Here is a 25,819-nt window from a genome sequence, read left to right as displayed (position 1 = left end):
ACACCTAATGATGGTACACATTTGTGTGTGAGAGAGTGTACACCTAATGATGGTACACATTTGTGTGTGAGAGAGTGTACACCTAATGATGGTACACATTTGTGTGTGAGAGAGTGTACACCTAATGATGGTACACATTTGTGTGTGAGAGTGTACACCTAATGATGGTACACATTTGTGTGTGAGAGAGTGTACACCTAATGATGGTACACATTTGTGTGTGAGAGAGTGTACACCTAATGATGGTACACATTTGTGTGTGAGAGAGTGTACACCTAATGATGGTACACATTGATGGTGAGAGAGTACACCTAATGATGGTACACACATTGTGTGTGTGAGAGAGTGTACACCTAATGATGGTACACATTTGTGTGTGAGAGAGTGTACACCTAATGATGGTACACATTTGTGTGTGAGAGTGTACACCTAATGATGGTACACATTACACATTTGTGTGTGAGAGAGAGTGTACACCTAATGATGGTACACATTTGTGTGTGAGAGAGTGTACACCTAATGATGGTACACATTTGTGTGTGAGAGAGTGTACACCTAATGATGGTACACATTTGTGTGTGAGAGAGTGTACACCTAATGATGGTACACATTTGTGTGAGAGAGTGTACACCTAATGATGGTACACATTTGTGTGTGAGAGAGTGTACACCTAATGATGGTACACATTTGTGTGTGAGAGACACATTTGTGTACACCTAATGATGGTACACATTTGTGTGTGAGAGAGTGTACACCTAATGATGGTACACATTTGTGTGTGAGAGAGAGTGTACACCTAATGATGGTACACATTTGTGTGTTTGAGAGAGTGTACACCTAATGATGGTACACATTTGTGTGAGAGAGTACACCTAATGATGGTACACATTTGTGTGTGAGAGAGTGTACACCTAATGATGGTACACATTTGTGTGTGAGAGAGTGTACACCTAATGATGGTACACATTTGTGTGTGAGAGAGTGTACACCTAATGATGGTACACATTTGTGTGTGAGAGAGTGTACACCTAATGATGGTACACATTTGTGTGTGAGAGTGTACACCTAATGATGGTACGAGAGTGTGAGAGAGTGTACACCTAATGATGGTACACATTTGTGTTTGAGAGAGTGTACACCTAATGATGGTACACATTTGTGTGTGAGAGAGTGTACACCTAATGATGGTACACATTTGTGTGTGTTGATGGTACACATTTGTGTTTGAGAGAGTGTACACCTAATGATGGTACACCTAATGATACACCTAATGATGGTACACATTTGTGTGTGAGAGAGTGTACACCTAATGATGGTACACATTTGTGTTTGAGAGAGTGTACACCTAATGATGGTACACATTTGTGTGTGACAGAGTGTACACCTAATGATGGTACACATTATTATGTGAGAGAGTGTACATCTAATGATGGTACATTTGTGTGTAGAGAGAGACATGTGAGAGAGAGAGAGAGAGAGAGAGAGAGAGAACACTTCACAATAGACGTTATATCACATCGGAAGGTGTACCTTCTGTTACTCAGGATTACCCTAGCCAATCGTGCAATGAAGGATTACGTCATTTGCATATGATTGAAAGCACTCCCACCTCCGTTCAGATAGCTGCTGATACTGAGGAAATGAAACATTGATTAATGGCTGTGTTTTGTGAAAGACTGAGAAACGTGAATCGGAATCAAATATGCACAGGCCGACATGTTATGAATAATTTGATGTCTGCGTGATGGATCATGGTGTCTTGTGGGTTGAGCGCTGAGTTGTACAGCTAATACAGTAGTCTGTCTCACAGTCCCTGAATCACATTAATTTCCCTACTGCCAAGCCCTTTCTGCAGTGCTAAAGCCCTAAATAAAGCAAGTCTAGATTTCCTCAGGTCTGAATCTCTGGTCTCCCTAGGGCTCCTTTACAATATAAATGGGCTTGTTTGTTACTATAAAAATTATATATATTCAGAGACTAAGCCTTAGTCTACTAATACAGGTACATCTGTTGATTCCAGGCTGATTACAGAACCATGTGGGAATGGACGTTGTGTAACAATATAGAAAATCGGGAAAGGACTCATGATTGATTAAGAATGCATGTTTATAAAGGAGGATGACAGTATATCATCTGGGTAGTGATTTATTCCTGTGTATCGTGTATGAAACAATCACAACATTGACGCGAATGATATAAATCCTTGTATTTGCTATTGTAATGTGTTAGATCTTTGAAGGGCATTTAGGAAAGGAATGCATAAGAAAAGCAAGAGTTATGGATGTCAACTTCTCTATTGTGAATAACACGACGTTTCGGTGTGTATGCTTGCTCCTTCATCAGGTGGTGAGGTCACACACACACACACACACACACAGAGTGTTCAGTTAAATGTTTATGTTCGAAGTTCTGAATAAGTACGGAGGGATTTGATGAAACGGGGACCTCGAAACCTCTCCGAGAGACATTTGCACAATTCTCAAGCAGACTCCCGAAGGTTCCTCTGGAGTACACTAAGTGTCGTGATACATACGACTTGCAGTCATTGTGCTCTAGCCCTCCGGCTGTGATCGATCTGCCTACACCAGTGTGTAGGGATGCTATTGTAAATAGACACTAACCGTCTCCTTGCACTTGTGTGTTTGCCTCATAATTTGTTACAGGTAAGGAGGCTGATTGAATCTTAAAAGGTTGCAAAGTGCTTCAACATGCCGCACAAGAACTATATGCCAGAATAATCACTGGGGTACCCTCATTGTTCTACTAAAGATTGGCGTTTATGGTCGAATTTATATGTGCCTATGACGTCATGGGAGAACTTCCTTCCCAGTGCGTGTGGTCGTAAATACCCTACGTGTAATCAGTTGAGCTTAGTTTCCCTCAATGCAGATTAAACACGGTCTTTCGAATCCCGGATAGGCCTCAACCAAAATACCGAGCATGTCCAATTGTCACCAGTGACATGACATATGAAGGGTTTCATCATAAACCCTTTACCTGAATAAATCAACATGCCTTGTGACGTAAAGGGGAAGTTTATATCCAGTCCTTTGCCCTAGGTAACCATCAACACGCACCATCAGGGACCATGTCGTCAGCATCTGGCAGCGTGTGATTCTTAACATCCAAAACATGGTTTATATAAGCCAGGGTGTGTGTGCCTGAGTGCCTAAGTTGTCCCAACCAGGCACTTATATAGCTCCTAGCCGACCAGTGCTGGGTCAGACAATCCAGTGAATATACACCAAGAGCAATGATATCAGAAATGAGATACAAGGACGTATAGCAACCAAGTGAACCGACCACCGGATCCTAACAGCCGCCTCATATGACGAGCATGTATTGCTGGAGGCCAAGTTTCCCCGAACCGTTGCGGTGGTTTTGCTTCAGACCTCAGTATGTGTTAATTTGTACAGTTAAACACTGTCCCATAAAGCAGTGACATTCACAGAGTGACGAACAAAAATACACCTTTGGATATCTCTTCAATTAAGATCAAGTTCCCTTCAAACTGGAACTTAAGATAGGCGATGACGTCAACCCAGTAAACCTCTTACTATGTCATATAACAGGGTCAGCATGTGCTTCCTCAGCCTAATACAGACATGTGGTAGACTGACGGAACCAGGGCTCACTATAACCAGGGGTCATCTACGTCTTCTGTTCTCCCTGCTATAACCAATATGGCTATAGCTGAACTATTTCCTACAAATTAATGTCCGTTATCTTCTCTAGCTGTTCCTGGCAGTTTGTCAGTAGCCTACTTGCGAGTACTTTTATCTGGAACAGTTTGTGTTAATCCAAAACGTACCGAACTCTTCAAGGGTAGAAGTGCACTTGTTTCGGACCTAAAAGTTAGCTTTTGGTTTCAGGAGACTGTGAGATGGAAACTGGAAATAAGTAATCAGTTGGCAGGGAATCACCATCATTTCATCTTAGGTCTGGTATTGAGATTGTATCAGTGAACTGATGATGTCGCCAATAATATTCAGAACTATATTGTTTTCGAATTCACTTGCTATTTGCCTCTCTACATCATCCGGATCCACATGGCCAGACATTCACAAATTCTCATCAAAATGTAAAACGACACAAACACATTGTCGAACGGGGACGGCCATGTTGGATGACCGGTTCAAATACTGTTCCCGAAATCTGATGGTTAAATTGTGCCAGCAGTGATCGGTACGGGTGCATCGATACAAATCACATTTAGCCAATATATCAGGATATTTTTATCGAGAGGGTCCATGATGCATCGATGTATCGCGACAAGAGACGATATATTATTATATGATATTTGTATCTCAAACAATAACTAGCTCAGCTCAGCTGCTCAAACGCGATTTCTTTTTCCCTCAATCATAGGATGTCAATCTCAACAGCACATCGGGTTTTTTTCAATCTCAACTCCCTGTGGATCATACAACTCTTGCAGCTATTTAGCCGCACCAAGTTTATCTGGCTTTCCCATCCTTACGAGGTACCCCATTCACAGCTGGATGGACTGGGACACATAGTCACAGAACTTTGTCCAAGTTTACTGCACGTTGCTGTACCCGCAACTAGGTGTTTGCATGTATTTATGTGGCCACCATCTGGTCGTATACTAGCTAAGATACATAGCGTTCACCGACATGAACGCTATGCAGCACCTCCATAGGCCGCAATGGTGGAAATCCTTTGTCGCACTTTCGCGCACTCGTTACGATTTTTGCGCACGAAAAACTTATATGAATGACTTCTTTGTACTTATACCTGTGCAGCTGGGGTACGTGTCATCTCGCCAGTTCAAAAATTTGTTGAGAACCCGTAAACGCACGTGCATCTGGCTTTTCGCACCCCGCTCAACGCGCCCCTGATACTACTTACATAATTTACAAAGAAACCTGAAAAGAACATTAAAAAGCTTAACAGATCCAATCTTTGAAATTCTCCTGAATGCGTTGGTGGAGGGAAAATAATATCTACTGTCCAAATGTGTCAAATATTCCCAGGAAATACTTGTGCATCCCAGGGACCTCGGTTCCATCAGAAAGTCTTCTCCACATCTGGGGACATTGTGACTGCACAAAGAGCTCTGAAAGCTGCTCATGTTGACAAACTTGTCTTTGTGAAGAAAGTCTTAAGTTAGGTGACTCTCAGATGTCATGTTGACGTTCTTTTATTTTGAGATAATACTTAAAACAGTGTGAACATAATTAGCCAACAAAGTTAAGGTTTAATTTGATTGTTTTTGATCTGAACTTTTTAGAGAAATTCCATGTGATTTTTTTAGATTTGACCAAGCAAACAATGTCCTCTTTGTAAATATGTATTAATTCACATTCAATACTCAAAGAAGATTTGACTGTTTTCCTATGATCTTATTCTGATTTTGTGATATCCATTCAATTGTATTTCTATGACAATTATTCTGACATCTTTGAAGAAAGCGTTATATTTCTGTATCCAGTATTTGTAGGTTCGCACTGTTTAAGGGTTTATTCTTTCAAATTGTGCTCAGTTGAAAGTTGTAAGGAACATTGCATTAGGAATAGGAAGGGAGTCTCTTTGAAATTCTTCTGAATTTTAAAAGCAACTTGAACCTGATAGGAATTGGTAAATACGTGAAAGAGTGAAAAAGTTTTCAAACTCTGTGAACTGTAGAATACTTGTCTTCTAGTAATTGAAATATGTTTTAGTTTTATGACAAATAACACCATATATTAACAACTATGAACGATGTCTTAGCTTTGTTAAGAAAGAGAACAAAGATAAGATAAAAGCTAGAAAGCAGACTTAAGAGTTTTTCAGTGATTCTGAATTCTGATATAAATTACACTGAATTGTTTGTGAAAGCATTGGTGTAGACAAAAACCCACACCTTCCTAAGGGAAGCTTCAGTTTCAAATATATCCATATTAGATAAAGGTATACTGAATGTTTGACTGCACTTTCTTAAGCATTAAATGCTGAACATGTATCAGATCAACAACTTTTTAAGTGTGTGTGAATGGGACAAATGTTCTGCCGTGTAACAAATTATGTTTCAGTTATTTTATCTATATCTGTTGTGTTTTTAGAAATTGTATCGGGATAGGTCGCGTATCGCCACCATTGTGGCGTGATGATAATCGTTTCGCAGGTTCCTTGCCAATGCTTTCATGAAATATCGTCTCGCCTCATTTAACTGGTATCGGGATGTCTCGTCTCGCAACTCAGGCCACTATACACAGCTCTAAAACTTCAATTGCTGTCATGGTGATTAATGTAACAAAAACTAGTTACTAAAATGTTTTTATCTTATTAACGAAAAGGTAATTTGATACAAAATTGTGTTTCTTATCACAACGTACATTAATGATAATTATCAGACAAAGTTTCATCTTTCATAAGTATGATGACACATTTATTCCTGGCCTATAATCGCTATACCACCCTTCACCATCGTCTTGCTATACCACCCATCACCATCATCTTGTTATACCACCCTTTACCATCATCTTGCTATACCACCCTTTACCAACATCTTGTTATACCACCCTTTACCATCATCCTGCTATACCACCCTTTACCATCACTTTGTTATACCACCCTTTACCGTCGTCTTGTTATACCACCCTTTACCATCGTCATGTTATACCACCCTTTACCATCGTCTTGTGTATACCACCTTTACCATCGTCTTATTATACCTTCCTTTACCATCGTCATGTTATACAACCCTTTACCATCGTCTTGTTATACCACCCTTTACCATCGTCTTGTTATACCACCCTTTACCATCATTTTGTTATACCACCCTTTACCATCGTCTTGTTATACCACCCTTTACCATCATCTTGTTATACCAACCTTTACCATCATCTTGTTATGCCACCCTTTACCATCATCTTGTGTATACCACCTTTACCATCGTCTTATTATACCTTCCTTTACCATCGTCATGTTATACAACCCTTTACCATCGTCTTGTTATACCACCCTTTACCATCGTCTTGTTATACCACCCTTTACCATCATCTTGTTATACCACCCTTTACCATCGTCTTGTTATACCACCCTTTACCATCATCTTGTTATACCACCCTTTACCATCATCTTGTTATACCACCCTTTACCATCGTCTTGTTATACCACCCTTTACCATCATCTTGTTATACCACCCTTTACCATCATCTTGTTATACCACCCTTTACCATCATCTTGTTATACCACCTTTTACCATCATCTTGCTATACCACCCTTTACCATCATCTTGTTATACCACCCTTTACCATCATCTTGTTATACCACCCTTTACCATCGGTTTGTTATACCACCCTTTACCATCATCTTGTTATACCACCTTTTACCATCATCTTGCTATACCACCCTTTACCATAATCTTGTTATACCACCCTTTACCATCATCTTGTTATACCACCCTTTACCATCGTCTTGTTATACCACCTTTACCATCGTCTTATTATACCTTCCTTTACCATCGTCATGTTATACAACCCTTTACCATCGTCTTGTTATACCACCCTTTACCATCGTCTTGTTATACCACCCTTTACCATCATCTTGTTATACCACCCTTTACCATCATCTTGCTATACCACCCTTTACCATCATCTTGTTATACCACCTTTTACCATCATCTTGCTATACCACCCTTTACCATCATCTTGTTATACCACCCTTTACCATCATCTTGTTATACCACCCTTTACCATCGTTTTGTTATACCACCCTTTACCATCGTCTTGTTATACCACCTTTTACCATCATCTTGCTATACCACCCTTTACCATCATCTTGTTATACCACCCTTTACCATCATCTTGTTATACCACCCTTTACCATCATCTTGTTATACCACCCTTTACCATCGTCTTGTTATACCACCCTTTACCATCGTCTTGTCTTGTTATACCACCTTTTTTACCATCATCTTGTTATACCACCCTTTACCATCATCTTGTTATACCACCCTTTTACCATCATCTTGTTATACCACCCTTTACCATCATCTTGTTATACCACCCTTTTATACCATCATCTTGTTATACCACCCTTTTACCACCATCATCTTGTTATACCACCCTTTATACCACCCTTTACCATCATCTTGTTATACCCACCTTGTTGTTATACCACCCTTAACTCACCATCATCTTATATACAAGTTATACCACCTTTACCACCATCATCTTGTTATACCACCCTTTACCATCATCTTGTTATACCACCCTTTACCATCATCTTGTTATACCACCCTTTACTTGTTATCGTCTTGTTATACCACCCTTTTACCATCATCTTGTTATACCACCCTTTACCATCGTCTTGTTATACCACCCTTTACCACCCTTTACCATCATCATTTGTTATACCCCTTTACCATCTACCACCCTTTACCATCATCTTGTTATACCACCATCATTTGTTACCATCGTCTTGTTATACCACCCTTTACCATCATCTTGTTATACCACCTTTTACCATAATCTTGCTATACCACCCTTTACCATCATCTTGTTATACCACCCTTTACCATCATCTTTTTATACCACCCTTTACCATCATCTTGTTATACCACCCTTTACCATCGTCTTGTTATACCACCCTTTACCATCATCTTGCTATACCACCCTTTACCATCGTCTTGTTATACCACCCTTTACCATCATCTTGTTATACCACCTTTTACCATAATCTTGTTATACCACCCTTTACCATCATCTTGTTATACCACCCTTTACCATCATCTTTTATACCACCCTTTACCATCATCTTGTTATACCACCCTTTACCATCGTCTTGTTATACCACCCTTTACCATCGTCTTGTTATACCACCCTTTACCATCGTCTTGTTATACCACCCTTTACCATCGTCTTGTTATACCACCCTTCACCATCGTCTTGTTATACCACCCTTTACCATCGTGTTCCTGTACTACCATGGAGAGTTAGATAAGAGTTGTCTCCCTGTCTTTGGTCCGTGTTTACCCCGGCATTGTGTGAAGCAGGAAGGATTGTCAGATGTCTCATTGTCTTGGGTTTCAGGTTACATCCGTTAACCTGTGTTGGGCAAGTCTTACGTGGACTCCAAGTCATATCGTGCTCAAGCTACTGCTCTATCATTTCTTTTCATGCATTGTTTTCACGACATAGAATACAACTTATTGCCACATGCTATATTTCACCGAAAAGCCATTTCAGATGTTATATATGTGATTGAAAAGATTGATATATATTTCATTTGAAATGTATGACACTATTTACATATTCATTTAATTTGCGTTTGAAAATAGCAGTTTCTTATTGATCACTGCACAGAGTCAATAAATAAAGGAGACATTACCGCTGGTTTGATTATTTTCACAAAGGTGTCAACTGAGGATGAATAAATTGGTGTATTGAAAATCAGTAAACTGAAATTGCTCAGGAATTCCCAAAGGAAAGGAGCTAATCTAAGTTATAAAACAGAAATAAACTGGAATTAAATAACAACCAGCCAACATCATATCATAACAGACGTTGTCTTAACCAACTATCTACCCACGGTAGCTTTGTCTATAGTTTGGACAATATTATTGGTAGCTGACAGCCAGAAAGTAAAGTCCAGTGGCGTCCTTGGATGCTGACAACTAGACAACGAGGGTGTCAGCATCAATATAGGCGACAGAATCAGTGGTGGGGGTGTTTTGGATTATGTCACCAAGACAACGAGGGTGTCAGCATCAATATAGGTGACAGAATCAGTGGCGGGGGTGTTTTGGATTATGTAACCTAGACAACGAGGGTGTCAGCATCAATATAGGTGACAGAATCAGTAGTGGTGTCCTGGCCACTTTGTGTCACCAATATTGCTAACGTTGCGATGACATGGGGGAAAGGAATGCCAAATGAATTCGAATGCTATATGACTGACGATTCACTGCCACCATCAAACATCGTTGAAATAAACTATTCCCCGTAAAACAACCACCTGCTCAAGGCAGAAAATTCCCGTAAAACATCCCCTTGCTCAAGGCAAAATATTCCCCGTAAAACAACTCCCTGCTCAAGGCAGAATATTCTCCGTAAAACAACTCCCTGCTCAAGGCAGAATATTCCCCGTAAAACAACCCCCTGCTCAAGGCAGAATATTCCCCGTAAAACAACCCCCTGCTTAATACCGAATTGTTTACCCTTGCATTACGACAATACCACATTGTTTACCCTTGTTTAACGACAATAACACATTGTTTACCCTTGCATTACGACAATACCGCATTGTTTACGCTTGCATTACGACAATACCGCATTGTTTACGCTTGCATTACGACAATAACACATTGTTTACCCTTGCATTACGACAATACCGCATTGTTTACGCTTGCATTACGACAATACCGCATTGTTTACGCTTGCATTACGACAATACCACATTGTTTACCCTTGTTTAACGACAATAACACATTGTTTACCCTTGCATTACGACAATACCGCATTGTTTACCCTTGTATTACGACAATACCGCATTGTTTACCCTTGTATTACGACAATACCGCATTGTTTACCCTTGCTTTACGACAATACCGCATTGTTTACCCTTGCTTTACGACTATACCGCGTGGTGTCCACTGCATGTATACTGTAGCCCAGCAGTTCTCGTGGGGGTTAAACAACAATATCCATTACATCTCCCCGTAAATTTGTGTACTACAGTTCTCCACCTCCATCAACCCCGTGTGTCCCCCGCGCCCAGACACTGTTGCTGGCATTAATACCCATAACGAGTGTTAGTCGCCGGAGGGGGTTGGGGTGGGGGACCCATGCGTTAATATGATTGTCCAAACCACTTAGCACGAGAAACCCAATATGAGGAGATACGGGCGGTACCGAGATGTGTCGGCGGCAGATTTGAGAATTTGAGATTAAAATAAATCATTATTCATCTCTCTGTCAGTATGTCTGTCTGTCTGAAAAAACAGAAGGTTAATCTACAGTTGATTTCGAAAACAATTCAGCGACCTCTCCCAATCGTCACTGTACACTAAATGGGGAGAAACGATGAATTTGTCCCTTACAGCGAACAATGTAGTATGACGCCAGGTGTTGGTGCAACATGGGGAAAGTGCTGAAACATATTTGTGCAAGTGGGCCTTGAGCTAAGAATTCTTTGTTTACAGACACAGGAACCTTTCGAACAATACTGGGGAAAATATATATCATCGCCTTCGGGGATGAAGAAACAAGTTGAAAAAATCCGGGTGAAAGATAATAAATTTTCTGTAGTATGGATACTTAGATATACTTTGACGTCAGTCATACAGACAGATATTTACACTGTTGTGTAACATAGAACGTGTTATGTTCTCAATGATGTAAACGTTATAGCGGAATATGATAGAGTTTTATTCTCTGTGATATCATCCCTATGACGTAACATATTATGTGTAATCTCCACGTTATCACGTATCAAAAAGTGAGTTATAGTCAAACAACATCCAGGTGATACTGCCTCCAGTTGTGTAATCCCCGGAGTGACAGACGTTGACAGGTGTTCCGATGTCTGTGAGACGTCTACAGCATCACTTACATCAGTAACAACTTAGTGAAAAGTTGGCTACTTACCAGCCTACGAGATTTATATGGAGGTAGGAAATCCAACATGTACTCTCATGGTGGAAAGACGTGTCCAACGACGTCTTCAAGTCCAGAAGCACATGTATATCCGAGGAACGGTGTAAAGTGGTACCAATATTTGGATGCACAAGCACCTGCACTCAAGGAGTTTTCTGTGATCTAACGTCAATGACAGCTTAGTCAGTTCCTGGCAGCCAGTGTGTGCATGTGCCGGCCGTCAGATGTTGCCGCTGTTGTCAGTGAAGACACTGTCAGCGGTGCTCGTCCCTGCTCACACTGTCAGGTAAACTGTTCCACGCGTGACAGTGGACTCAAGCTGACAGATTGATTAGGGTGATATCGTGTTGTCTAAATTGCCATGGCAACTCGGAGACTCTCTTACACTCATATAGCAATTTGGCCAATGAAATTCATATAAATTTGTTCTCCTTTCCGCCAGAGTAACGGGTTCTTTAATAATGCATATTTATTCCACTAAACTGTTGTAAACTGCACCGCACTGCCATAGGGTAGAGTATGACAATGGCAATTATGTAGGACAAGGGTTACTGTGTAGGACAAGGGTTACTGTGTAGGAAAAGGGCTACTGTGTAGGACAAGGGTTATTGTGTAGGACAAGGGTTACTGTGTAGGACAAGGGTTATTGTGTAGGACAAGGGTGACTGTGTAGGACAAGGGTTATTGCGTAGGACAAGGGTTACTGTGTAGGACAAGGGTTATTGTGTAGGACAAGGGTTATTGAGTAGGACAAGGGTTACTGTGTAGGACAAGTGCTTACTGTGTAGGACAAGGGTTACTGTGTAGAGCAAAAGATTGTGGACGATATGTACTGTTTTAGAGGCATTCTAGAAGTTGATGCCTGATATCAGTATCTGTACCGAATATCTATATAAGTATCTATACCGAATATCTACTAGTATATAAGTATCTATACCGAATATCTATATAAGTATCTATACCGAATATCTACTAGTATAAAAGCATCTATACCGAATATCTACTAGCATATAAGTATCTATACCTAATATCTACTAGTATATAAGTTTCTATATCGAATATCTATATCAGTATCTATACCGAATATCTACTAGTATATAAGTATCTATACCGAATATCTACTAGTATATAAGTATCTATACCGAATATCTATACTAGTATATAAGTATCTATACCGAATATCTACTAGTATATAAGTATCTATACCGAATATCTATATCAGTATCTATACCGAATATCTATGTCAGTATCTATACCGAATATCTATGTCAGTATCTATACCTAATATCTACTAGTATATAAGTATCTATACCGAATATATACTAGTATATAAGTATCTATACCGAATATCTATGTCGGTATCTATACCGAATATCTACTAGTACATAAGTATTTATACCGAATATCTACTAGTATATAAGTATCTATACCGAATATCTATGTAAGTATCTATACCGAATATCTACTAGTATATAAGTATCGATACCGAATAGCTACTAGTATATAAGTATTTATACCGAATATCTACTAGTATATAAGTATCGATACCGAATAGCTACTAGTATATAAGTATCTATTCCGAATATCTACTAGTATATAAGTATCTATACCGAATATCTACTAGTATATAAGAATCTATATCGAGTATCTACTAATATATCAGTATCTATACCGAGTATTTACTAGTATATCTGTATCTATACCGATAATCTACTAGTATATAAGTATCTATACCGAATATCTACTAGTATATAAGTATCTATACCGAATATCTATATAAGTATCTATACCGAATATCTACTAGTATAAAAGCATCTATACCGAATATCTACTAGCATATAAGTATCTATACCTAATATCTATTAGTATATAAGTTTCTATATCGAATATCTATATCAGTATCTATCTACTAGAATATCATAATATAAATATCTACTGTATCTATACCGAATATCTACTAGTATATAAGTATCTATACCGAATATCTAAACTAGTATATAAATATCTATACCGAATATCTACTAGTATATCAGTATCTATACCGAATATCTATATCAGTATCTATACCGAATATCTACTAGTATATAAGTATCTATACCGAATATCTACTAGTATATAAGTATCTATACCGAATATCTATGTCAGTATCTATATCGAATATCTACTAGTACATAAGTATTTATACCGAATATCTACTAGTATATAAGTATCTATACCGAATATCTACTAGTATATAAGTATCTATACCGAATATCTACTAGTATATAAGTATTTATACCGAATATCTACTAGTATATAAGTATCGATACCGAATATCTACTAGTATATAAGTATCTATACCGAATATCTACTAGTATATAAATATCTATACCGAATATCTACTAGTATATAAGAATCTATATCGAGTATCTACTAATATATCAGTATCTATCAGTATCTATCTACCGAGTATCTATAGAATATCTAGTATATACCGTATCTATACCGATAATCTACTAGTATATAAGTATCTATACCGAATATCTACTAGTATATAAGTATCTATACCGAATATCTATATAAGTATCTATACCGAATATCTACTAGTATAAAAGCATCTATACCGAATATCTACTAGCATATAAGTATCTATACCTAATATCTATTAGTATATAAGTTTCTATCTCGAATATCTATATCAGTATCTATACCGAATATCTACTTGTATATAAGTATCTATACCGAATATCTACTAGTATATAAGTATCTATACCGAATATCTAAACTAGTATATAAGTATCTATACCGAATATCTACTAGTATATAAGTATCTATACCGAATATCTATATCAGTATCTATACCGAATATCTACTAATATATAAGTATCTATACCGAATATATACTAGTATATAAGTATCTATACCGAATATCTATGTCGGTATCTATACCGAATATCTACTAGTACATAAGTATTTATACCGAATATCTACTAGTATATAAGTATCTATACCGAATATCTACTAGTATATAAGTATCGATACCGAATATCTACTAGTATATAAGTATTTATACCGAATATCTACTAGTATATAAGTATCGATACCGAATATCTACTAGTATATAAGTATCTATACCGAATATCTACTAGTATATAAATATCTATACCGAATATCTACTAGTATATAAGAATCTATACCGAGTATCTACTAGTATATCAGTATCTATACCGAGTATCTACTAGTATATCTGTATCTATACCGAATATCTACTAGTATATAAGTATCTATACCGAATATCTACTAGTATATCAGTATCTATACCGAATATCTATATCAGTATCGATACCGAAACGTCGCTGTTGCACAATAAAGAAGTTGATCATCCATCAAGACTTGTCATTCCTTGGGACTTTTGAAGAACATGTACTGTGTTTGTCTCCCTGTTGTATTCACTGTAGTATGAGTAGTATGAAGACCTTGTCTTAGCCGCCATCAAGGGTCACAGTGGCCGACACAGGCCATCAACGGTCAGCTGAAAGTAATATACTCTCGAATTTGGTCTGGAACGTAGTATCTTGGGTCTCCATATATTTTCTCTGTGTATTATACAAAGGTGCAAAGTTTCCAACTTTGGAACAGAATGTGATAGATGTGCTTGGAAATACATCCCATGTTATACAGACATGTTATCTTCCACATTAAACTCTATTTTAACTTGTCCACAAAAGCCTAAATATAAAGCTGATGTTATCCTTCCATATCTTTTAATCAATATCTTCACAGCATTTTACAAATCGGTCATAAAAATATATTGACAGAGCCCATCCTTTGAAGGAGCCACGCTCTCTAAAACCATACCTATATCGCAAGTTCTTAACATCATAAGCTAAGCATTGTTTTCCCATTTCGACCTTCCTGAAGTCGAAGTGATACGCATGCTTCAGAATAATATTTGAGCTCTGGCTCAACCATCGCAACCAATATTGGGTTTTTCTCTTATAGTATAACCTTCATAGAGAATTGAATGGTCTACGGAGAATATGGATGATACCCATCAACTATGTTTGCCAAGATGAAAGCGATGAAATACAGGATTAAATGACTTTGTGGTCCTAAAGGGCGGACATACGGGGAGTAGGCAGCAGATCGTCAGGTATATTCATGTGGATGTAGTAATGTACGGACAGGGCATGGGGAAATCAGATCGATTCTCACATGCTTTAACTCAGGCCTTGAGATATATCCACATTCAAACTCGGCATTGCTCTATTACTGCCTAGTAAACTGCCACCATAGTCCCGTATTAAATACAGTTTCGGATGAGATCAATACGTACTTCATGTAGCTTTCAAATCTTTTCAAAGTGCACTTGACAGATTCTTATGTGGCTCACCGAACTGTTTATCGAGACAGGAAGGTATATGGAGATCTTAAGAGAACATTTGTCAGTTTTGTGCTTAAAACGCTGAAGTAAATGAACATCATTTTTACCAAGACTTTCGCTGTATGCTGATCTCAGAAAGCAGTTCATTGATACAGGTTATATCAAAGTTTACATGAATTTATTTTGCTGATGTCAAGTAGCAAGGAAGTAACGACAACAATGTCGATGGGCATAGAGCATGCTATGAACCTGAGAAGTTCCTAAAATGTTACCGAGTACCTGTATGTACATTCCGAGTACCTGTATGTACACCCCGAGTACCTGTATGTACACCCCGAGTACCTGTATGTTACCTGTATGTACACCCCGAGTACCTGTATGTACACCCCGAATACCTGTATGTACACCCCGAGTACCTGTATGTACATCCATGATGATACCCTGTGTAGTTATAGTCCAGGGGCCATCAGCATTGTCACTAAACACATCATTCATTTATAAAGGCTTAACACAGACCGTGTCGGAACCAAACATTCAACAGAAAGTGAGAACGGTGTAACATAGACCGTGTCGGAACCAAACATTCAACAGAAAGTGAGAACGGTGTAACACAGACCGTGTCGGAACCAAGCATTCAACAGAAAGTGAGAACGGTGTAACATAGACCGTGTCGGAACCTTGCATTCAACAGAAAGTGAGAACGGTGTAACACAGACCGTGTCGGAACCAAGCATTCAACAGAAAGTGAGAATGGTGTAACACAGACCGTGTCGGAACCAAGCATTCAACAGAAACTGATAACGGTGTAACATAGACCGTGTCGGAACCAAGCATTCAACAGAAAGTGAGAATGGTGTAACACAGACCGTGTCGGAACCAAGCATTCAACAGAAACTGATAACGGTGTAACATAGACCGTGTCGGAACCAAGCATTCAACAGAAAGTGAGAACAGTGTAACACAGACCGTGTCGGAACCAAGCATTCAACAGAAACTGATAACGGTGTAACATAGACCGTGTCGGAACCAAGCATTCAACAGAAAGTGAGAATGGTGTAACACAGACCGTGTCGGAACCAAACATTCAACAGAAACTGATAACGGTGTAACATAGACCGTGTCGGAACCAAACATTCAACAGAAAGTGAGAACGGTGTAACATAGACCGTGTCGGAACCAAACATTCAACAGAAAGTGAGAACGGTGTAACATAGACCGTGTCGGAACCAAACATTCAACAGAAACTGATAACGGTGTAACATAGACCGTGTCGGAACCAAGCATTCAACAGAAAGTGATAACGGTGTAACACAGACCGTGTCGGAACCAAACATTCAACAGAAAGTGAGAACGGTGTAACACAGACCGTGTCGGAACCAAACATTCAACAGAAAGTGAGAACGGTGTAACACAGACCGTGTCGGAACCAAGCATTCAACAGAAACTGATAACGGTGTAACATAGACCGTGTCGGAACCAAGCATTCAACAGAAAGTGAGAACAGTGTAACACAGACCGTGTCGGAACCAAGCATTCAACAGAAACTGATAACGGTGTAACATAGACCGTGTCGGAACCAAGCATTCAACAGAAAGTGAGAACGGTGTAACACAGACCGTGTCGGAACCAAGCATTCAACAGAAACTGATAACGGTGTAACATAGACCGTGTCGGAACCAAGCATTCAACAGAAAGTGAGAACGGTGTAACACAGACCGTGTCGGAACCAAGCATTCAACAGAAAGTGAGAACGGTGTAACATAGACCGTGTCGGAACCAAGCATTCAACAGAAACTGATAACGGTGTAACATAGACCGTGTCGGAACCAAACATTCAACAGAAAGTGAGAACGGTGTAACACAGACCGTGTCGGAACCAAACATTCAACAGAAACTGATAACGGTGTAACATAGACCGTGTCGAACCAAGCATTCAACAGAAAGTGAGAATGGTGTAACACAGACCGTGTCGGAACCAAGTATTCAACAGAAACTGATAACGGTGTAACATAGACCGTGTCGGAACCAAGCATTCAACAGAAAGTGAGAACGGTGTAACACAGACCATGTCGGAACCAAGTATTCAACAGAAACTGATAACGGTGTAACATAGACCGTGTCGGAACCAAGCATTCAACAGAAAGTGAGAATGGTGTAACACAGACCATGTCGGAACCAAGCATTCAACAGAAACTGATAACGGTGTAACACAGACCGTGTCGGAACCAAACATTCAACAGAAAGTGAGAACGGTGTAACACAGACCGTGTCGGAACCAAACATTCAACAGAAAGTGAGAACGGTGTAACATAGACCGTGTCGGAACCAAACATTCAACAGAAAGTGAGAACGGTGTAACATAGACCGTGTCGGAACCAAGCATTCAACAGAAAGTGAGAACGGTGTAACATAGACCGTGTCGGAACCAAGCATTCAACAGAAAGTGAGAATGGTGTAACACAGACCGTGTCGGAACCAAGCATTCAACAGAAAGTGAGAATGGTGTAACATGAAATGCCCGGCAGGGGCAAGTATACAAATATACAAATGCAAACGCATACAAATATACATACAAATATGCATACAAATATACAAATATACAAATATACAGTTGGTATTGGACTAGTTTGAACACATTCAAGTCATATGTACGTACACTGTTTAGCATAACATGCGATGTACATCGTAATCACACATTTCGGCGTTCATTAATATCAACCCTGATATAAGAAGGTATTTAGTAGCTTCATACCTTCAGTATATTCTCAAACAAATACTACCAGTGGTAGCAGATTGGAAAAACAGTATTATATTAACATAGCAGTATTCTATCAATATAATTATATAGTAATAAGGTCAAGATCAAATGAATATTGTACATAGATATGGAGATGTGACGGAATTGAAGTAACAGGAATCTAACATACGTTACATATCGGCTTCAACAGTTCTAAAGATGGTATTGATGAATTTTCACTTTAGTTTGTCAGGTCTTTTAAGACCCATGATAATCAGGGTTAGAATTGACCTTCAGTAACCCATGCTTGTCGTAAGAGGCGACTAACGGCATCGGGTGGTCAGGCTCGCTGACTTGGTTGACACATGTTATTGTATTCCAAATTGGTAGATCGATGCTCATGCTGTTGAGCACTGGATTGTCTGGTCCAGACTCGATTATTAACAGACCGCCACCATTTTGCTGGAATATTGCCAAGTACTGCGGTATTGAACAACCAACTGACAAATAAAAACTCAGTAAATGAATAAATGGTCTCCAATATTTCTTTTATAGCTACCCATCATGAAGAACACATGAACGTGTTGTTAAATATTCCACCGAGTGCACAACTAATAATTATTTAACAACAAATGTTGTCCATGATAGTTTTTCTAGGATGGCAGATGAACAGAATAGCATATTTGTACATTCTCATACAGATGTGTTCAATTCAGAGTTCTCCATTAATCATATAGGTAGTTTGAAGCTGCATTCAAAGACATGCTGCCGTTCAGAAGTTTTCAGTGAACTTTTTCAATTAGTTTAATGCTTTCAAATGCCCAGATTTCAGAACAGTACATCAGCATCGGAGCAATCAATCAATCGGAGTGTCATATAATGCGGATATTAAAATATCCAAAGGCAAATAAATATTGCGTGATTCATTAATAATGAGAACAAAGCTTTTGCTGCATTTTCTGTGTAAATTTGGATGGGTTCTACAAATATTTCCTTTCTATGCAACTATTTCCCACAGCAGAAGAAATTATCAACAATGGCCATAGTTTGTTTGCAGGATATCAGCGTGTATAATAGATTGATGCTTTTAGCAGGCCGGCTTTCAGAGAGTATTATTTTAATTTTGGACAAGTTTACATTTAATTTCCATCGTGAACAATATCCATGAAAACTGTCAAGTGATTGTCGTCCGTCTACGGGGTCTTTACTGAATATGACACCGCCATTTGCATACAACAAATACAATAAACTGCAGGCAAAGTATCAAATCGATTTTGCTTTAGTAATCGAAATTAATACCTTTATACTTCCTTGTTTTACTGTAAACAAGAAATGGCGAGAGATGTTTCCCTTGTCTGATCCAGGTTTGCTTGGGAAGAATGACGATTCGTAGCAATAAAGTGGATTATGTGTTTTGATACATGTTCTGTACTAAGCTTTATTACCCACGTGGTCAACGTATGGGTAGTTGCACACTAATCTCGTACGTCACACGTGTGTCGTATCGCGTTGACCTGTGTCGTAACGACTTGACCTGAGATTCTAACGATTTGATTGGATAACCGATGACCTCTCAGTTAGGTCACGTTGTGACGGAACTACTTGTTCATTCATAACATACACGTGAATTCATTCATTCTACAACTTAAATGCATTGTGGGAATGTAAACATCGCGAACGTTGCCGTGTCGCTGTTTAATTGTGAGTCGAACTGAGACATTATACCCGTCGAAAAACGTAAACGCAATGTTTCCACCAGTGATGTTAGCCGAATGAAGCAACTGGAAACCAAGAAACGAGGTGCTACGGAGTAGTTTACTGTAGGAGGCTGTACGAGGCGATGACAACTGACATGCATCGTGACGTCGGTTACCAAGGCAGTGACGTCATTACAGTGACGTCATGCAAATATTGTACTACAGTACAAAACACTTCCGCAACTCTTTATGAAACCGGTTTCGGTTTGAAACAAAAATATTAACAAAAATACGCTATTTTGTCAATTTAATGCATGTAAGACGTGGGTAATAAATAAAATACCACACTCGGTCTCATTACATACGAATTATACGAAACTCGTGACCTTCCTATGATATCTGACCGAGCGTTTCGCTCGGTCAGATACCATAGGAAGGACACTCGTTTCGTATAATTCGTATGTAATGAGACCTCGTGTAGTATTCTCTATATACATTTACCATATGAATCCTAATGAAGCAATATACACCATCAACCAGCCCTCCATACAGTGCCGAACGGTAGGGGGTTGGGGGGTCCATCCCCATCCGTTTTCACCAGATAGTCGTGTGTGTAAACCGACTGTGGCCAATACGACATCGTCGTAAAATTACCTCATCACGTCTTGACTGACAACCCAAGTAGGTATAACCAATTGTTGGCTTCAATTCATACAGTTTATTACTTCCTACTTGAGTGTCCCACCTCTTTTGCATGAGTGAGTGACGTCTAATACATGTTGCATGTATATGTAAATACATTATCTGGGGAGGTTCCACGTCACTGAAACAAAACGGAATTTAAGAAATGGTTAATAGTAGTGTTTGAAAATATGCACTCATCTTTCTCACATTGAAAATAGAACGCTCTATGTATGTGTTGAAGTGTTACGCCATTATGAAGAGTATTTTTCCGAACGCAACAGGTGTGAGTTACCTCCATTGGATTATGGTGTGCCAACTAATTATATGTTTTATCATCATTACGCTTTCTTAGTAAAGGTCAGCTACCGCGACTTCCACTGGACTGACACTGAGGGTGTGGGTTCGAATCCCGGATGGGACTCCACCCAACAAAAGTACTAGAATCTGTACTTTACTAAGAAAGTGTAATCCCAAATATAACATATGTTATATTTGACCACTTTCTAAATGGCATTGTGTAATCATAATTTAGTCTGGTCTCTCGTCTAGTCCCAAAGGAGAAGATACTAATAGTGAAATTAATCGTGTGGGGAAATACGAAAGCTGCATTATTAATGATAACGTAAGCAGCAGGATAGACTGACCATGTGTATTTTCGCCAATAAACCTCTATATGACAATCTAATTGTTATACCTCTATATGACAATCTAATTGTTATACCTCCATATGACAATCTAATTGTTATACCTCCATATGACAATCTAATTGTTATACCTCTATATGACAATCTAATTGTTATACCTCTATATGACAATCTAATTGTTATACCTTTGTATGACAATCTAATTGTTATACCTCTGTATGACAATCTATTGTTACAATGACAATCTATTGTTATTATACCTCTGTATGACAATCAATCTAATTGTTATACCTCTCTTATTGTTATATGACAATCTAATTGTTATACCTCTGTATGACAATCTAATTGTTATACCTCTGTATGACAATCTAATTGTTATACCTCTGCATGACAATCTAATTGTTATACATCTATATGACAATCTAATTGTTATACCTCTGCATGACAATCTAATTGTTATACATGACAATCTATATACCTCTGACAATCTAATTGTTATACCTCTATATGACAATCTAATTGTTATACAACCTCCATATGACAATCTAATTGTTATACCTCTCTAGGACAATCTGATTGTTATATCTTTTAGTTCTTCATTCTAAAATTTAGAAATGGCCACAAGAAGTGTGAGCCTTGTTCAATATGAGAAAATGATAATCAGTGCCAGGTCTGTGTGTGCTTTGTTCTGTTTACATTTCACACAAGTGCAGTTCTACCGAGAACGGTGTTCGATCTCATAAATGATGTATTTCGTTGATTTCACCGAAGCGCTTGGTATTGATGACAAAGACCATTGTCAGTTTATTGTAAAATGTATGAGGAATTCAGGGCCTCATGTAATGGAAGCTGAGTTTGAATTATACCTGATGTCATGGACGTGACATGACCGGTACACGTACGTGTAGCGTGAGCTTATAAACACACCGATATGGCGGAAAGTTGGCCTCGGCGTTCGTGCTTTTGCATTTTCCAAAACATCCTTAGCGATTCTAGGGTCACTGAGAGCGTTTCAGAATAATCCTTCGTGATTTGATGAAAAGCAATACCTGTGATCATTAACATACATGTATGCATACATACATACATACATACATACATCCATCCATCCATCCATCCATCCATCCATCCATCCATCCATCCATCCATACATACATACATACATACATACATACATACATACATACATACATACATACATACATACATACATACATACATTTACATACATACATACATACATACATACATACATACATACATACATACATACATACATACATACATACATACATACATACATACATACATACATACATACATACATACATACATACATTTACATACATACAAAGCTCAATGGCGCTTTGGTTTTCCCTCGATCACTGGATGTCAATCTCAACGGCAGGTCGTATTACCAATCTCAACTCCCTGGGGATCATACAACTCTTGCAGCCACTAGGCGCACCGAGTTAGCGTGGCTTTCCCATCCTTACGAAGTACCCATTCCCAGTTGGGTGGACTGGGACACATAGTCACAGTACTTTGTCCAAGTTTACTGCACGTTGCTGTACCCGCAACTAGGTGTTTGCATGTATTCATATGGCCACCATCTGGTCATATACCAACGGATTCGTGGGTTCTTTCAAGTACACAGGGTTGTGTACTGTCAGTGTATGAAATAAGCCAAAACTCCAGCCAGACATCTGGGCTGGTAACTTCAAAAACTTACCAGCCCAGAAGAGATTTATCCAGTCCTTCTTAAAGAGTAGGTAGGCAGTCGGACTGGCTAGCTGTAAAATTAGGCCGTGGCAGAAATCTAGCCCGTCTCGGGCGGTCGGACGGGGGCCTTATTTCATACACTGGAACTGTACACTGGGGGTTGTGACAACACTGAAAGAGTCTGCACACAAAGAGCTCCAAGGTTTTTACACCCGGTCACAGGTGCTTTTTGAAATTCAGTTCTCGGAGTAAATATTCGACATTTAGATTTCAAACCATACACTAACAAATGCCGTGAATAGGGAGTTTGTATTATGTTCAAAATAGCAAGATTTACGATGCATGTAGTTTTCACAGAAGAGGGAATTTAACACAGCATTCAAAACTGTGAAGTGCATATATATTCGTGATTTATTTGGATATTTTTTGATATATCAAAGTGAGGACTGAAGAAGAGGGACATATATTTTACGATTCAACGATGGCTAGGTAGATATATATACTGACAGGCAAAAGAAACGTCGTAATATTAGAAATGACATTTGAGTATCAATGGAGTATTTGAACCTATTTTTTTAAATATACACCAGAAGTCAAGTTTGAGGAAACATGAATCGTGGTCGTATAGCCTGCATTGCCCAATAAAGTATTGTTTGAGATTGAAGTTAGAAATGTTTTGTTTTTTGGAGAGGGAAAAGTTCCCACAAACACAACATTGAAATCGAGATGCACGTGCATCATAAATGCATTCAGGCATAAATTGCCGGCTTGAATGGCAATCGTTCACTTGTTTTCTGAACACAGCAGCTATGACTAGGTTAACGAGAGATCAACCACAACAAGCTATTGGACGTCTGCACGCTGGTCAACATGCTCGAGTCATTGCTAATGACTTCAGTTGCAGCGTACGAATGATAGAACGTGTTAGAGTGCGATACAACGCCACCAGCAGCACTGATGAGCGTCCACGTAGTGGTCAACCCCGTGTAACAACACGTCGCCACGACCGTCACATCGTCCATCAACACGTGCAAGACCTATTCGCAAGGGCCAGAGAAACAGCTTGGGTGACCATAGGAAACCACCAGCGACCAGTCAGTGACCTACCATTCGGCGACGTCTCCAAGCCAGGAACCTGTTTTGTCGATGTCCTGCCAGGAGACCCATATTCACCCAACGTCACCGCCGGGAACGTATCCAAGTGGACACATCAGCGGCAAAACTGTCGTGGGGGACAATTGAGAGGGGTTATCTTCTCTGATGAAAGTCGGTACTGCATTTCAGTGGCGTATTATTTTAAAAAAGTAGGTTTAAATTTTCCGTTGATACTTAAATGTCATTTCCAATATTACATTTCTTTTGCCTTTCAGTATATATGAGCAGCACATTAGATTTAAGCCAGCTGACGGCCACGCACCACGAGGGTTAAAACATCGAGACACATGAACCACACACCAATACCTGTACCACGTGAAATGCGTCTAAAAGGTCTAATGACGTCATTCGTTTATTGCTGGGCATTAGTGACGTCATATTGCAAGGGACATAAGCCAGGGCTTGTATTTTTTTGGACATAATTTAGATAGAACTGTCGGTAAAGTTGCAAAATCTGCACGACACATTTGCCTGCTAACTGTATAGAGTTGTTAATATTCACATGAGACGAAACAGAAACAATGAAGTTACAATGTATACAGACGGTATTACATACGATTATTGGCATCGGTTGGTTGTATTTTTAACACAAATAAAATCGAAATGGTGGTTTCATATGAGGATTCCTTTTCAACCAAAAATAATTCCTGAATTTGGAAGAATTCATTCATTGGATATTGCGATATCATGCAACCTTTAGTGAAATATTGATGTGTATCAGCTGTGACAAGGAAAATAATATACATTGCTGACATCAGCACTGAGAATACTACAGATCTGAGAACAGATTTGACGATGCATGGGGAATGGCTGAACAGCACTAGCCAGATGACACACTGACACCCTTTGCAGTCCGGTTTGCGGGGGTCGACACTGTCTTTCTCGACAACACCCGTGCTCACCGTGCACGTATCGTTGATGCGGGTTGTTCCATGTTGATCCCCATGTTGAAACTAAAGGGTGAACCAGCTGAAAGCAGAGCATAGAGAAACTAAGACGTGAAGCCAACAAACAAGACATGCTATGGAATAAACAACTGCAGTCTGAAGTGAACTAAGATCACAAATCAATAGAAACGTGTCTTATGAATGTAAGAATAGAGTGGCAATGCACATTCAAAGGTAATATAATGCAAGAGCAGTGACTATAGACATAACGAAGTGATGGGACATGACAGGGAGCATCGACGTCAGAGGCTGCCGACCACGTTGGAT

The 25,819-nt window shown here is 39.0% G+C and overlaps 1 protein-coding gene across 1 annotated transcript in view; it reads right to left on the bottom strand.

Moving 5' to 3' along the window:
* LOC124264229 (urea-proton symporter DUR3-like) overlaps positions 1 to 11,715 on the bottom strand; it is a 58,559-nt gene extending 46,844 nt beyond the window's left edge. The window contains 1 exon segment of the mRNA XM_046698965.1: positions 11,595 to 11,715. The gene's annotated coding sequence lies outside the window, so the exon portion shown is untranslated.
* Positions 11,716 to 25,819: the final 14,104 nt, after the last annotated feature.

The sequence above is a fragment of the Haliotis rubra genome, unplaced genomic scaffold (assembly GCF_003918875.1).
Source record: "Haliotis rubra isolate DU_JTF1 unplaced genomic scaffold, ASM391887v1 Scf915, whole genome shotgun sequence".
NCBI lineage: Eukaryota > Metazoa > Mollusca > Gastropoda > Lepetellida > Haliotidae > Haliotis > Haliotis rubra.
The sequence above is the reverse complement of the archived record's forward strand: the minus strand, read 5'-3'. Positions and strand labels throughout refer to the sequence as shown.